This window comes from Procambarus clarkii, unplaced genomic scaffold (assembly GCF_040958095.1).
Source record: "Procambarus clarkii isolate CNS0578487 unplaced genomic scaffold, FALCON_Pclarkii_2.0 HiC_scaffold_279, whole genome shotgun sequence".
NCBI classification, from domain to species: Eukaryota; Metazoa; Arthropoda; class Malacostraca; order Decapoda; family Cambaridae; genus Procambarus; species Procambarus clarkii.
In genome coordinates this window covers 195,111-210,247 of record NW_027189312.1, presented here as the reverse complement: position 1 = coordinate 210,247, position 15,137 = coordinate 195,111, and the positions used below count along the sequence as shown (strand labels likewise).

At 42.7% G+C, this 15,137-nt stretch overlaps 1 long non-coding RNA gene across 1 annotated transcript in view; it reads left to right on the top strand.

The window, feature by feature from the left end:
- The first annotated feature begins 1,894 nt into the window (after positions 1-1,894).
- Positions 1,895-15,137, top strand: part of LOC138361284 (uncharacterized) — a 93,536-nt gene continuing 80,293 nt past the window's right edge. The window contains exons 1-2 of the long non-coding RNA XR_011226901.1: positions 1,895-2,214; positions 4,796-4,838. This is a non-coding gene — a long non-coding RNA (uncharacterized lncRNA). The remainder of the gene's footprint in view (positions 2,215-4,795; positions 4,839-15,137) is intronic.

The following is a 15,137-nucleotide window of genomic DNA, read 5'->3' as shown; positions in this document are numbered from 1 at the left end:
AGTGTTTGCTGGGGGCATGTTGGATAGCGAGTGTTTGCTGGGGGCATGTTGGATAGCGAGTGTTTGCTGGGGGCATGTTGGATAGCGAGTGTTTGCTGGGGGCATGTTGGATAGCGAGTGTTTGCTGGGGGCATGTTGGATAGCGAGTGTTTGCTGGGGGCATGTTGGATAGCGAGTGTTTGCTGGGGGCATGTTGGATAGCGAGTGTTTGCTGGGGGCATGTTGGATAGCGAGTGTTTGCTGGGGGCATGTTGGATAGCGAGTGTTTGCTGGGGGCATGTTGGATAGCGAGTGTTTGCTGGGGGCATGTTGGATAGCGAGTGTTTGCTGGGGGCATGTTGGATAGCGAGTGTTTGCTGGGGGCATGTTGGATAGCAAATGTTTGCTGGGGGCATGTTGGATAGCGAGTGCTTGCTGGGGGCATGTTGGATAGCGAGTGTTTGCTGGGGGCATGTTGGATAGCGAGTGCTTGCTGGGGGCATGTTGGATAGCGAGTGCTTGCTGGGGGCATGTTGGATAGCGAGTGCTTGCTGGGGGCATGTTGGATAGCGAGTGCTTGCTGGGGGCATGTTGGATAGCGAGTGTTTGCTGGGGGCATGTTGGATAGCGAGTGCTTGCTGGGGGCATGTTGGATAGCGAGTGTTTGCTGGGGGCATGTTGGATAGCGAGTGTTTGCTGGGGGCATGTTGGATAGCGAGTGTTTGCTGGGGGCATGTTGGATAGCGAGTGTTTGCTGGGGGCATGTTGGATAGCGAGTGTTTGCTGGGGGCATGTTGGATAGCGAGTGTTTGCTGGGGGCATGTTGGATAGCGAGTGTTTGCTGGGGGCATGTTGGATAGCGAGTGTTTGCTGGGGGCATGTTGGATAGCGAGTGTTTGCTGGGGGCATGTTGGATAGCGAGTGTTTGCTGGGGGCATGTTGGATAGCGAGTGTTTGCTGGGGGCATGTTGGATAGCGAGTGTTTGCTGGGGGCATGTTGGATAGCGAGTGTTTGCTGGGGGCATGTTGGATAGCGAGTGTTTGCTGGGGGCATGTTGGATAGCGAGTGTTTGCTGGGGGCATGTTGGATAGCGAGTGTTTGCTGGGGGCATGTTGGATAGCGAGTGTTTGCTGGGGGCATGTTGGATAGAGAGTGTTAGCTGGGGGCATGTTGGATAGCGAGTGTTTGCTGGGGGCATGTTGGATAGCGAGTGTTTGCTGGGTGCATGTTGGATAGCGAGTGTTTGCTGGGGGCATGTTGGATAGCGAGTGTTTGCTGGGGGCATGTTGGATAGCGAGTGTTTGCTGGGGGCATGTTGGATAGCGAGTGTTTGCTGGGGGCATGTTGGATAGCGAGTGTTTGCTGGGGGCATGTTGGAAGGATTGGGCTATAGGAAGGATTGTGCTACAGGAAAGATTGGGCTATAGGTAAGATTGGGCTACTGGAAGGATTGGGCTATAGGAAGGATTGGGCTACAGGTAAGATTGGGCTACAGGAAGGATTGGGCTACAGGCAGGATTGGGCTACAGGAAGGATTGGGGTACAGGCAGGATTGGGCTACAGGAAGGATTGGGGTACAGGCAGGATTGGGCTACAGGAAGGATTGGGCTACAGGCAGGATTGGGCTACAGGAAGGATTGGGGTACAGGTAGGATTGGGCTACATCTCCAAATGTATATTTGCCAGATAATTTGGCATTAAAAACAAAACGCATATATTATTGTTTAGACTAAATCCACTACTCATTACTTTTCTGAAGTTGTCGTATATACACTACAAAATCTGCGTGTAAATCACGACAATTAAAAAGTAATGAAAAATGTGACAGTGTCAGACCACGAAGGAAGAATTGAAACAGGAATTTCCTTAAGTATTTTCGTATTTAATAATACATCTTCAGAAGGGTGTTTCAATTCTTCCTTCGAGGTCTGACACTGTCACTACAGAACATGAATGTATTTAAACGTTGCAATGAATAATGAGAGCAATCATTATATGGATGGCGTAATAACAGGGGAGCAGTAGCGCCTCTGGTGGTCAGATGCTTAACTGTATTAGAGGTTGACAGTTTAGATATTATGGTGAAGTAAGGGTGAGTGGCGCGTCTGGGAGTCCCGCTTCTTAACGTGTGGCTCAGTTGTCGACCAGCCGCCGCCTGGCAAGGGTCATGTTGATTACTAGTGTGCAAATAAATTTGTGTTGCAGATATCTTTATATAGAAAGGATTGTTCGGGGTATGTTTTATGTTGTTATTCCTTATTATTTTGTATATTTTATGTATTTAAACAAAATATAGAGGAGATTGTCAGGTGGCAGCAGCCATAGGTGTACCCGCTAGTTAAGTCATTAGGGCGCTTGTGGTGGCCTTAATAGCCATGCCAGTAGCTAGCCATCAATCTTGAGGTTATCTTTAGATGATTTCGGGGCTTAGCGTCCCCGCTGCCCGGTCCTCGACCAGGCCTTCTTTTTCTTACACATCCCCAGGAAGCAGCCCGTAGCAGCTGCCTAACTCCCAGGTACTTATTTACTGATAGGTGAACAGGTTCATCAGGGTGAAAGAAAGTGGCCATTTATTTCAGCCTCCACCTGGGATCGAACCCGGAACCTCAGGATTACGAATCCGAAGCACTGTCCACTCGGCTGTCAGGCACCTTAAAACAACCCAAAGAGAGACCTTCGACATATTTTGATGAAAATCTGAATGAAACTAGAAATTTTGGCCACAGATTGTGTGAAGATGGTGGGGGGGGGGGGGGAGGATTAGGGGAGTGCAGGTTAGTACGATGAGCATGATTCAGAATGATGGAAGGAGAAGGGCTCGTATGATGAATTGACTTAAGGGCCACCATCTACAGTGGCCTCGACGGGGACAGGACGGCGGCGCCTTGTCAAAGGTCAGCCTTCCTACTCCCCCCCCCCTCTTATTTTTATTGAAGATTTGTCGTGTGTATATTGTGAACAAGAGGAATGACTCGGCATTTACGACTTGAGTGGTTGAGCGGGTTCATGGATTAATCCCCAATATGAGAGGAACAACACACCTATTTTCTGTGTTACGTTGTGGCTTGTTGAGCTTGAAGCTGTTGTCCAGCCTGTCTATGTCAAATATTGCATTTTAGAGAAGTGGTCTGTATTAATAGCCTCCAATTTGGTCAGTATTATCATTTTTTTTTGTTTAATTTGTAATACTGACCAAGTTGGAGGTTATAAATACAAAGCACTTCTCTAAAAGACTTTACAAATTATAAAGCAATGCATTAAAATAGTATTACAAAGGCCTCGGCTGTTATTTATTTATTTATATATCTACAAGAAGTTACATTGGGTTTCTGAGAGTACATAGCATGATGTGTTTACATTCTTGTAAAGCCACTAATACGCATAGCGCTTCGGGCAGGGCCTTAATCTAACAGATAATATTAAGGAGGTAATTTCTAGGAAAATTTCTAGGGTAATCTATCAAACTCTATAACAATTTAAACATTTATAGTGTTAGTCCTTCAAAGATTCGTGGTAGTGACAGTTGAACAAGTTCTGGCATGATTGTTGTTGCTGTCTTGAACTTTCTCCAAAGCGGAAAATCATTGATGTGTTTTTGAAGTGAAGTTTCCATATTAGGACACAGTAGGCCAGATGGGACCACAACAGAGACTCGTACAGTTGAATATTCAATGTTGTTCGTTTAAGTCAAAGATTCGTTTAACTATTCTTAAGGATTGTTTTCATATTAACTGAGTCCCAGATGTTCAATGGCTGGTACATCATAACTCCTAGGTAATATTGACTTAAATTTACCAGAGGGCCACCATTTCTCCATAGTGCCCTCTACGGCAACAGGAAGCCGGCGGCTTGTCAAAGGTTCCCCTACGGTTCCTGAGGAGTTTGTCTATATGTATTTTGAGTGCGCAAACTGCTGCATTATGACATTAAAGGTAGTTTGATAATATGCACAACGTGTCTTGTAGCTAAGCTAAAGGTGACTTGTAATGTTTAGCAACAAGTCACCCTAGATTGTTTAGTGTGTTGACGACGACGTTTCGGTCCTGGACCACTCTCAAGTCCACTTGAGAATGGTCCAGGACGGACCGAAGCGTCGTCATCCCTTCACCTGCTAGTGTGTGGTCTGGTCAAACTACTTCAGCCACGATATTGTGACTCATCGCCTGCACTTAGTGTGTTAACGACTAGGGCGATGGAGTGGTCATATCAGGATGGCAATTGTGCAAATAAATGTGGAAGATAATTGTTTCCATCTTGTTTACTCTGCGATATAAAATGGTTTCACCTGTAAATGTTTATTTTTGACAATGTAACCACTAGACTTCTAACGTTGGTTTGGTGCTCATGGACCATATACTGTACTTGAGAGGTTTTAAGCATGTTGTTTATATAATTTAGGCCAATACACAGCTAAATAAATGAATAATACACAGTACGTTTATCTAAGATTAGCTAAAGGTTTGTTTTTAGTGGAAAACCCTATTAAGATAATGTGTTTCTATGTAACTTTAAAAGAACATTGATGATTTACCATAGCCTCATGAGTCCAAGACAAAAATGTATTCCGTTAGGCTATTGCAGTCTTGCCTACTCGCTATTGTTGTTACAATCTGTAATTAATCTCCATTGCAGTTTCACCTTTTCCAGTGATTGGTTCCAGTGTTCTTGAAATTCATAATTATATTTTCCTACTCGATTGTATTTGAAATAAACTGTTTATACTTACCCTGGTGCTACATAGCCTTCCTGGTTTGGTGCATTCTTTTGATAATTACTTATACTTGCCCTAAATATATGTAAAAAATATTTTTTCAGAAGTGTGACACGTGTGGACAAGTGTTGGATCAGAGGAGTCAAGGTAAAGTGCTTATTTAACAACTAGTTCTGGGGAGGAGCGGGTGGAACTAGATGGACGTAGAAAACTTCACATTCTTGTTACATTAACACTGGTTTGCGCCTCGGAGAGGCTGCAGGACCCAGTAAGTTCAGTAGAACTTCGGTTTCAACTCCTTTTGACCATGTCGTAGCTCAGTCGATTACAGGAGCGTCTGGGATGCTCTCGGATGCAGGTTTGAATCCTCGTCCCGGCCCTTATGGATTTGTACACTCTTGTTAGCAGGCTGAGAGCTTTTCTTTCCCATAGATTTATTTATAGAAGAGTTAGCAATAAGTCGGCTGGGTTTATTAACGTATTGTTTTTAGGTCCCATTTAGATTATGCAGTTCAGTTTTGATCGCCATACTAAAGAATGGACATAATTCACTAGAACACGTCAGTTAGGATGACAAAGTTAATCCCGTAAATTAGAAAGCTTCCGTATAAAGAGATGTTGGAAAAACCTTAACTTGACATGATTGAAGAGTACAAGTGGATGAATGGGCATAACAAGGAAGCTATTGATAAAGCTTTAAATGAAGATAAGTTCAGATTTAGGAAATACCTGGGTAAATACTGGTTTGGTAACTGGGTTGTGGATTTGTGGAACAAATTACTGGATCTTGTGCAGACGACGAGTCACAATAACGTGGCTGAAGTATGTTGACCAGACCACACACTAGAAGGTGAAGGGACGACGACGTTTCGGTCCGTCCTGGACCATTCTCAAATCGATTGTGGTTCATACTACTGGATCACTGGATCCATATTACTGGATCATAATAGGCATAGGAATCTTCGATAGGTTGAAGCTTAGGTTAGACGTATATGAATGAGTGTAGGTGGATATAAATAGGAAGTGCCACGTGCAGGACAATAGGCCATCTGCAGTTTCTTGACTTACGTTCTACTAGTTTACACTCAGAACGCGACTCTCCAATCAGCTTACATCTGTATCCTCAATTGCTGCTAGGTGATCAAGGGCGAACATTTAACCTTGAATGTTTAATACAAACCAAATGATGGGTAGCAAAGATGTATGGTAAGGAAAAAGCTGGGTAGTGAGGCAAGTTTTGGGGTAGTGAAGACTTAGAATATTGTTCAATGTGGGTGACAAAGACTTGCTGTGAAGAGTAGGTAAAGAATAAATTGAGAGATAGGAGAATTATCTCAAGAACCTTAAGAAGAATCATCTTCAGACTTGGACTGGCTGGCATATGCATTATATCTCATTAATGCATATGCCAGGGGGGGGGGAGATCACCCCAAAGGCATAAACTGCTAGGTCAGGTCATCCACAAACCCATATCCAATGACTCCAAGGTCATGGGAAGCTTGACCTTCCCATGAAGTTGGAGGATTGTTGTTGGGTTTGTGGATTTGGAATGAGGGAAGAGGCGGGCTGGATGAGGCAGTTTATGTCTTGGGAAATATTTGTAATCATTTCATTTAGAGATGACTGTGAGCAGAAATGACACGCTATAGTAGTCATTTATAGTGAAGATGATAATGTATTTTCCAAATGAGAAAAAATTATGCGTGGCGAAAACTTAAGTTGAGATAAAAGTATGTTGTCAACAGCTCTACAATAAAAGATTTAATTGTGGAAGAGATTCCCGCCCGAAAGGTCGGCCATCTTGGCGCGCAGATTGAACGCTCCTGGCTGGACTTTCTTTCCACACCTCGCCTGGAGCTCGTCTTTGAATTCAGCTGGCTTTTTTGGGCCAGTGTGTGCTCACTGCAGCTACCCTGGGGCTCACAGCACCGGGGGAGGCCGGAGCCTCCCTAATGGACGCCCTATTTTGGAGCCAAATTCTGGCTCTATGCACTTATTCGCAGTTTGATATTACGACTTTTTATACCCAAAATATGCCAAGTGCTGAAAGCGGCGTTTGGGCACATTTGTCCCAATCCCCCATGCAGTTTTCAAAATATCCCAAACAATCCCAGTTTCGAGTCTTAAGCCATATTTTGGAGCCAAATTCAGGCTCTCTGCACGTATTCGCAGTTCGAAATTCCGACTTTTTATACGCAACATATGCCAAGTACTGAAAGCGGCAGAGAGACATTTTGCACAAACTCCCCTGCAGTTTTCAAAATATCCCAAACATCCCAATTTCGAGGCCTGAGCCATATTTTGGAGCCAAATTCAGGCTCTCTGTACGTATTCACAGTTTGAAATTACGACTTATATACCCAACATATGCCAAGTACTGAAAGCGGCGTTTGGTCACATTTGTCCCAAACCTCCCTGCAGTTTTCAAAATATCCCAAATATCCCAATTTCGAGGCCTGAGCCATATTTTGGAAACAGGTTCTGGCTCTCTGCACGTATTCGCAGTTTAAAATTACAACTTTTTATACCCAACATATGCCAAGTACTGAAAGCGGCGTTTGGTCACATTTTTCCGAAACCTCCCTCCAGTTTTCAAAATATCCCAAACATCCCAATTTCGAGGCCTGAGCCATATTTTGGAGCCAAATTCTGGCTCTATGCACGTATTCGCAGTTTGATATTACTACCTTTTATACCCAACATATGCCAAGTACTGGACACGGCAGTGAGTCACATTTTGCACAAACTCCCCTGCAGTTTTCAAAATATCCCAAACATCCCAATTTCGAGGCCTGAGCAATATTTTGGAGCCAAATTCTGGCTCTGTGCACGTATTCGCAGTTCGAAATTCCGACTTTTTATACGCAACATATGCCAAGTACTAAAAGCGGCAGAGAGACATTTTGCACAAACTCCCCTGCAGTTTTCAAAATATCCCAAACATCCCAATTTCGAGGCCTGAGCCATATTTTGGAGCCAAATTCAGGCTCTCTGTACGTATTCGCAGTTTGAAATTACGACTTTTTATACCCAACATATGGCAAGTACGGAAAGCGGCGTTTGGTCACATTTGTCCCAGTCCCCCCTGCAGTTTTCAAAATATCCCAAACATCCCAATTTCGAGGCCTGAGCCATATTTTGGAGCCAAATTCTGGCTCTATGCACGTATTCGCAGTTTGATATTACTACCTTTTATACCCAACATATGCCAAGTACTGGACACGGCAGTGAGTCACATTTTGCACAAACTCCCCTGCAGTTTTCAAAATATCCCAAACATCCCAATTTCGAGGCCTGAGCAGTATTTTGGAGCCAAATTCTGGCTCTCTGTACGTATTCGCAGTTTCATATTACGAATTTTATACCCAACATATGCCAAGTCCTGAAAGCAGCAATTAGTAAGATTTTGCACAAACTCCTCTGCAGTTTTCAAAATATCCCTAGCATCCCAATTTCGAGGCCTGAGCCATATTTTGGAGCCAAATTTTGGCTCTCTGCACGTATTCGCAGTTTCATATTAGGAATTTTATACCCAACATATGCCAAGTACTGAAAACGGCAGTGAGTCACATTTTGCACAAACTCCCCTACAGTTTTCAAAATATCCCAAATATCCTAATTTCGAGGCCTGAGCCATATTTTGGAGCCAAATTCTGGCTCTCTGCAAGTATTCGCAGTTTGAAATTGCGACTTTTTTATACCCAATATATGCCAAGTGCTGAAAGCGGCGTTTGGTCACATTTGTCCCAAATCTCCCTCCAGTATTCAAAATATCACAAACATCCCAATTTCGAGGCCTGAGCCATATTTTGGAGCCAAATTCTGGCTCTCTACATGTATTCGCAGTTTGATATTACGACTTTTTATACCCAACATATGCCAAGTCCTGAAAGCGGCAGTGAGTCACATTTTGCACAAACTCCCCTGCAGTTTTCGAAATATCTCAAATATCCCAATTTCGAGGCCTGAGCCATATTTTGGAGCCAAATTCAGGCTCTCTGTTCGTATTCGCAGTTTGAAGTTACGACTTTTTATACCCAACATATGCTAAGTACTGAAGGCGGCGTTTGGTCACATTTGTCCCAAACCTCCCTCCAGTTTTCAAAATATCCCAAACATCCCAATTTCGAGGCCTGAGCCATATTTTGGAGCCAAATTCTGGCTCTATGCACGTTATCGCAGTTATATATTACGACTTTTTATACCCAACATATGCCAAGTCCTGAAAGCCGCAATGAGTCACATTTTGCACAAACTCCTTTGCAGTTTTCGAAAAATCCCAAATATCCCAATTTCGAGGCCTGAGCCATATTTTGGAGTCAAATTCTGGCTCTCTGCACTTATTCGCAGTTTTAAGTTACGAATTTTTATACCCAACATATGCCAAGTACTGAAAGCGGCGTTTGGTCACATTTGTCCCAAACCTCCCTCCAGTTTTCAAAATATCCCAAACATCCCAATTTCGAGGCCTGAGTCATATTTTGGAGCCAAATTCTGGCTCTATGCAAGTATTCGCAGTTTGATATTACGACTTTTTATACCAAACATATGCCAAGTCCTGATAGCGGCAGTGAGTCACATTTTGCACAAACTCCCCTGCAGTTTTCGAAATATCCCAAATATCCCAATTTTGAGGCCTGAGCCATATTTTGGAGCCAAATTCTGGCTCTCTGCACGTATTCGCAGTTTTAAGTTACGACTTTTTATACCCAACATATGCCAAGTACTGAAAGCGGCGTTTGGTCACATTTGTCGCAAACCTCCCTCCAGTTTTCAAAATATCCCAAACATCCCAATTTCGAGGCCTGAGCCATATTTTGGAGCCAAATTCTGGCTCTATGCACGTATTCGCAGTTTGATATTACGACTTTTTATACCCAACATATGCCAAGTCCTGAAAGCCGCAATGAGTCACATTTTGCACAAACTCCTATGCAGTTTTCGAAAAATCCCAAATATCCCAATTTCGAGGCCTGAGCCATATTTTGGAGCCAAATTCTGGCTCTCTGCACTTATTCGCAGGTTTAAGTTACAACTTTTTATACCCAACATATGCCAAGTACTGAAAGCGGCGTTTGGTCACATTTGTCCCAAACCTCCCTCCAGTTTTCAAAATATCCCAAACATCCCAATTTCGAGGCCTGAGTCATATTTTGGAGCCAAATTCTGTCTCTATGCAAGTATTCGCAGTTTGACATTACGACTTTTTATACCCAACATAGCCAAGTACTGAAAGCGGCAGTGAGTCACATTTTGCACAAACTCTCCTGCAGTTTTCAAAATATCCCAAACATCCCAATTTCGAGGCCTGAGCAATATTTTGGAGCCAAATTCTGGCTCTCTGCATGTATTCGCAGTTTTAAATTACGAATTTTTATACCCAACATATGCCAAGTCCTGAAAGCGGCGTTTGCTCATAATTGTCCCAAAGTCCCTTGCAGTTTTCAAAATATCCCAAATATCCCTATTTCGAGGCCTGAGCCATATTTTGCAGCCAAATTCTTGCTATCTGCACATATTTGCAATTTGAAATTACGACTTTTTTATACCCAACATATGCGGAGTACTGAAAGCGGCGTTTGGTCACATTTTGCACAAACTCCCCTGTAGTTTTCAAAATATCACAAACATCCAAATATCGAGGCCTGAGCCATATTTTGGAGCCAAATTCTGGCTCTCTGCACGTATTCGCAGATTGATATTACGACTTTTTATACCCAACATATGCCAAGTACTGAAAGCAGCGTTTGGTCACATTTGTCCCAATCACCCCTGCAGTTTTCAAAATATCCCAAACATCCCAATTTTGAGGCCTAAGCCATATTTTGGTGCCAAGTTCTGGCTCTCTGCACGTATTCGCAGTTTAAAATTACGACTTTTTTTTACCCAACATATGCGAAGTACTGAAAGCGGCGTTTTGTCACATTTTGCACAAACTCCCTTGCAGTTTTCAAAATATTCCAAACATCCCAATATCAAGGCCTGAGCCATATTTTGGAGCCAAATTCTCTCTCTCTGCATGTATTCGCAGTTTGATATTACGACATTTTAGACCCAACATATGCTAAGTACTGAAAGCGGCGTTTGGTCACATTTTGCACAAACTCCTTTGCAGTTTTCAAAATATCGCAAACATCCCAATTTCGAGGCCTGAGGCATATTTTGGAGAAAAATTTGGCTCTCTGCACGTATTCGCAGTTTTAAATTACGACTTTTTATACCCAACATATGCCAAGTCCTGAAAGCGGCAATGAGTCACATTTTGCACAAACTCCCCTGCAGTTTTCAAAATATCCCAAATATCCCAATTTCGAGGCCTGAGCCATATTTTGGAGCCAAATTCAGGCTCTCTGTACGTATTCGCCGTTTTAAGTTACGACTTTTTATACCCAACATATGCCAAGTACTGAAAGCGGCGTTTGGTCACATTTGTCCCAAACCTCCCTCCAGTTTTCAAAATATCCCAAACATCCCAATTTCGAGGCCTGAGCCATATTTGGGAGCCAAATTCTGGCTCTATGCACGTATTCGCAGTTTGATATTAGATATTACGACTTTTTATACCAAACATATGCCAAGTCCTGAAAGCGGCAGTGAGTCAAATTTTGCACAAACTCCCAAGCAGTTATCGAAATATCCCAAATATTTCAATTTCGAGGCCTGAGCCATATTTTGGAGCAAAATTCTGGCTCTATGCACGTATTCGCAGTTTGAAATTGCGACTTTTTTATACCCAATATATGCCAACTACTGAAAGTGGTGTTTGGTCACATTTGTAACAAACCTCCCTGCAGTTTTCAAAATATGCCTAATATCCCAATTTCGTGGCCTAAGCCATATTTTGGAGCCAAATTCAGGCTCTCTATACGTATTCACAGTTTGAAATTACGACTTTTTATACCCAACATATGCCAAGTACTGAAAGCGGCGTTTGGTCACATTTGTCCCAAACCTCCCTCCAGTTTTTAAAATATCCCAAACATCCCAATTTCGAGGCCTGAGCCATATTTTGGAGCCGAATTCTGGCTCTATGCACGTATTCGCAGTTTGATATTACGACTTTTTATACCAAACATATGCCAAGTCCTGAAAGCGGCAGTGAGTCACATTTTGCACAAACTCCCCTGCAGTTTTTGAAATATCCCAAATATCCCAATTTTGAGGCCTGAGCCATATTTTGGAGCTAAATTCTGGCTCTCTGCACGTATTCCCAGTTTTAAGTTACGACTTTTTATACCCAACATATGCCAAGTACTGAAAGCGGCGTTTGGTCACATTTGTCCCAAACCTCCCTAAAGTTTTCAAAATATCCCAAACATCCCAATTTCGAGGCCTGAGCCATATTTTGGAGCCAAATTCTGGCTCTCTACATGTATTCGCGGTTTGATATTACGACTTCTTATACCCAACATATGCCAAGTCCTGAAAGCGGCAGTGAGTCACATTTTGCACAAACTCCCCTGCAGTTTTCGAAATATCCCAAATATCCCAATTTCGAGGCCTGAGCCATATTTTGGAGCCAAATTCAGGCTCTCTGTACGTATTCGCAGTTTGAAGTTACGACTTTTTATACCCAACATATGCTAAGTACTGAAAGCGGTGTTTGGTCACATTTGTCCCAAACCTCCCTCCAGTTTTCAAAATATCCCAAACATCCCAATTTCGAGGCCTGAGCCATATTTTGGAGCCAAATTCAGGCTCTATGCAGGTATTCGCAGTTTGATATTACGACTTTTTATACCCAACATATGCCAAGTCCTGAAAGCCGCAATGAGTCACATTTTGCACAAACTCCTTTGCAGTTTTCGAAAAATCCCAAATATCCCAATTTCGAGGCCTGAGCTATATTTTGGAGCCAAATTCTGGCTCTCTGCACGTATTCGCAGTTTTAAGTTACGACTTTTTATACCCAACATATGCCAAGTACTGAAAGCGGCGTTTGGTCACATTTGTCCCAAACCTCCCTAAAGTTTTCAAAATATCCCAAACATCCCAATTTCGAGGCCTGAGCCATATTTTGGAGCCAAATTCTGTCTCTATTCACGTATTCGCAGTTTGATATTACGACTTTTTATACCCAACATATGCCATGTCCCGTAAGCGGCAGTGAGTCACATTTTGCACAAACTCCCATGCAGTTTTCGAAATATCCCAAATATCCCAATTTTGATGCCTGAGCCATATTTTGGAGCCAAATTCTGGCTCTCTGCACGTATTCGCAGTTTTAAGTTACGACTTTTTATACCCAACATATGCCAAGTACTGAAAGCGGCGTTTGGTCACATTTGTCCCAAACCTCCCTCCAGTTTTCAAAATATCACAAACATCCCAATTTCGAGGCCTGAGCCATATTTTGGAGCCAAATTCTGTCTCTATTCACGTATTCGCAGTTTGATATTACGACTTTTTATACCCAACATATGCCATGTCCCGTAAGCGGCAGTGAGTCACATTTGCACAAACTTCCCTGCAGTTTTCAAAATATCCCAAACATCCAAATTTCGAGGCCTGAGCCATATTTTGCAACCAAATTCTGGCTCTCTGCATGTATTCGCAGTTTTAAATTACGAATTTTTATACCCAACATATGCCAAGTCCTAAAAGCGGCAGTGAGACACATTTTGCACAAACTCCCCTGCAGTTTTCGAAATATCCTAAATATCCCAATTTCGAGGCCTGAGCCATATTTTGGAGCCAAATTCAGGCTCTCTGTACGTATTCGCAGTTTGATATTACGACTTTTTATACCCAACATATGCCAAGTACTGAAAGCGGCGTTTGGTCACATTTGTCCCAAACCTCCCTCCAGTTTTCAAAATATCCCAAACATCCCAATTTCGAGGCCTGAGCCATATTTTGGAGCCAAATTCTGGCTCTATGCACGTATTCGCAGTTTGATATTACGACTTTTTATACCCAACATATGCCAAGTCCTGAAAGCCGCAATGAGTCACATTTTGCACAAACTCCCCTGCAGTTTTCGAAAAATCCCAAATATCCCAATTTCGAGGCCTGAGCCATATTTTGGAGCCAAATTCTGGCTCTATGCACGTATTCGCAGTTTGATATTACTACTTTTTATACCCAACATATGCCAAGTCCTGAAAGCCGCAATGAGTCACATTTTGCACAAACTCCTTTGCAGTTTTCGAAAAATCCCAAATATCCCAATTTCGAGGCCTGAGCCATATTTTGGAGCCAAATTTTGGCTCTCTGCTCGTATTCGCAGTTTGAAATTGCATCTTTTTTATACCCAACATATGCCAACTACTGATAGCGGCGTTTGGTCACATTTGTCTCATACCTCCCTGCAGTTTTCAAAATATCCCTAATATCCCAATTTCGAGGCCTGAGCCATATTTTGGAGCCAAATTCAGGCTCTCTATACGTATTCCCAGTTTGAAATTACGACTTTTTATACCCAACATATGCCAAATACTGAAAGCGGCGTTTGGTCATATTTGTCCCAAACCTCCCTCCAGTTTTCAAAATATCCCAAACAGCCCAATTTCGAAGCCTGAGCCATATTTTGGAGCCAAATTCTGGCTCTCTGCACGTATTCGCAGTTTTAAGTTACGACTTTTTAAACCCATCATATGCCAAGTACTGAAAGCGGCGTTTGGTCATATTTGTCCCAAACTCCCCTGCAGTTTTCAAAATATCCCAAACTTCCCAATTTCGAGGCCTGAGTCATATTTTGGAGCCAAATTCTGGCTCTCTGCATGTATTCGCAGTTTGAAATTATGACTTTTTATACCTAACATATGCCAAGTCCTGAAAGCGGCAGTGATTCACATTTTGCACAAACTCCCCTGCAGTTTTCAAAATATCCCAAACATCCCAATTTCGAGGCCTGAGCCATATTTTGGAGCCAAATTCAGGCTCTCTGTACGTATTCGCAGTTTGAAATTACGACTTTTTATACCCAACATATGCCAAGTACTGAAAGCAGCGTTTGGTCACATTTGTCCCAAACCTCCCTGCAGTTTTCAAAATATCCCAAATATCCCAATTTCGAGGCCTGAGCCATATTTTGGAAACAAATTCTGGCTCTCTGCACGTATTCGCAGTTGAAAATTACAACTTTTTATACTCAACATATGCCAAGTACTGAAAGCGGCGTTTGGTCACATTTTTCCCAAACCTCCCTCCAGTTTTCAAAATATCCCAAACATCCCAATTTCGAAGCCTGAGCCATATTTTGGAGCCAAATTCTGGCTCTATGCACGTATTCGCAGTTTGATATTACTACCTTTTATACCCAACATATGCCAAGTATACAACATACGCGGCAGTGAGTCACATTTTGCACAAACTCCCCTGCAGTTTTCAAAATATCCCAAACATCCCAATTTCGAGGCCTGAGCAATATTTTGGAGCCAAATTCTGGCTCTCTGCACGTATTCGCTGTTTTAAATTACGAATTTTTATACCCAACATATGCCA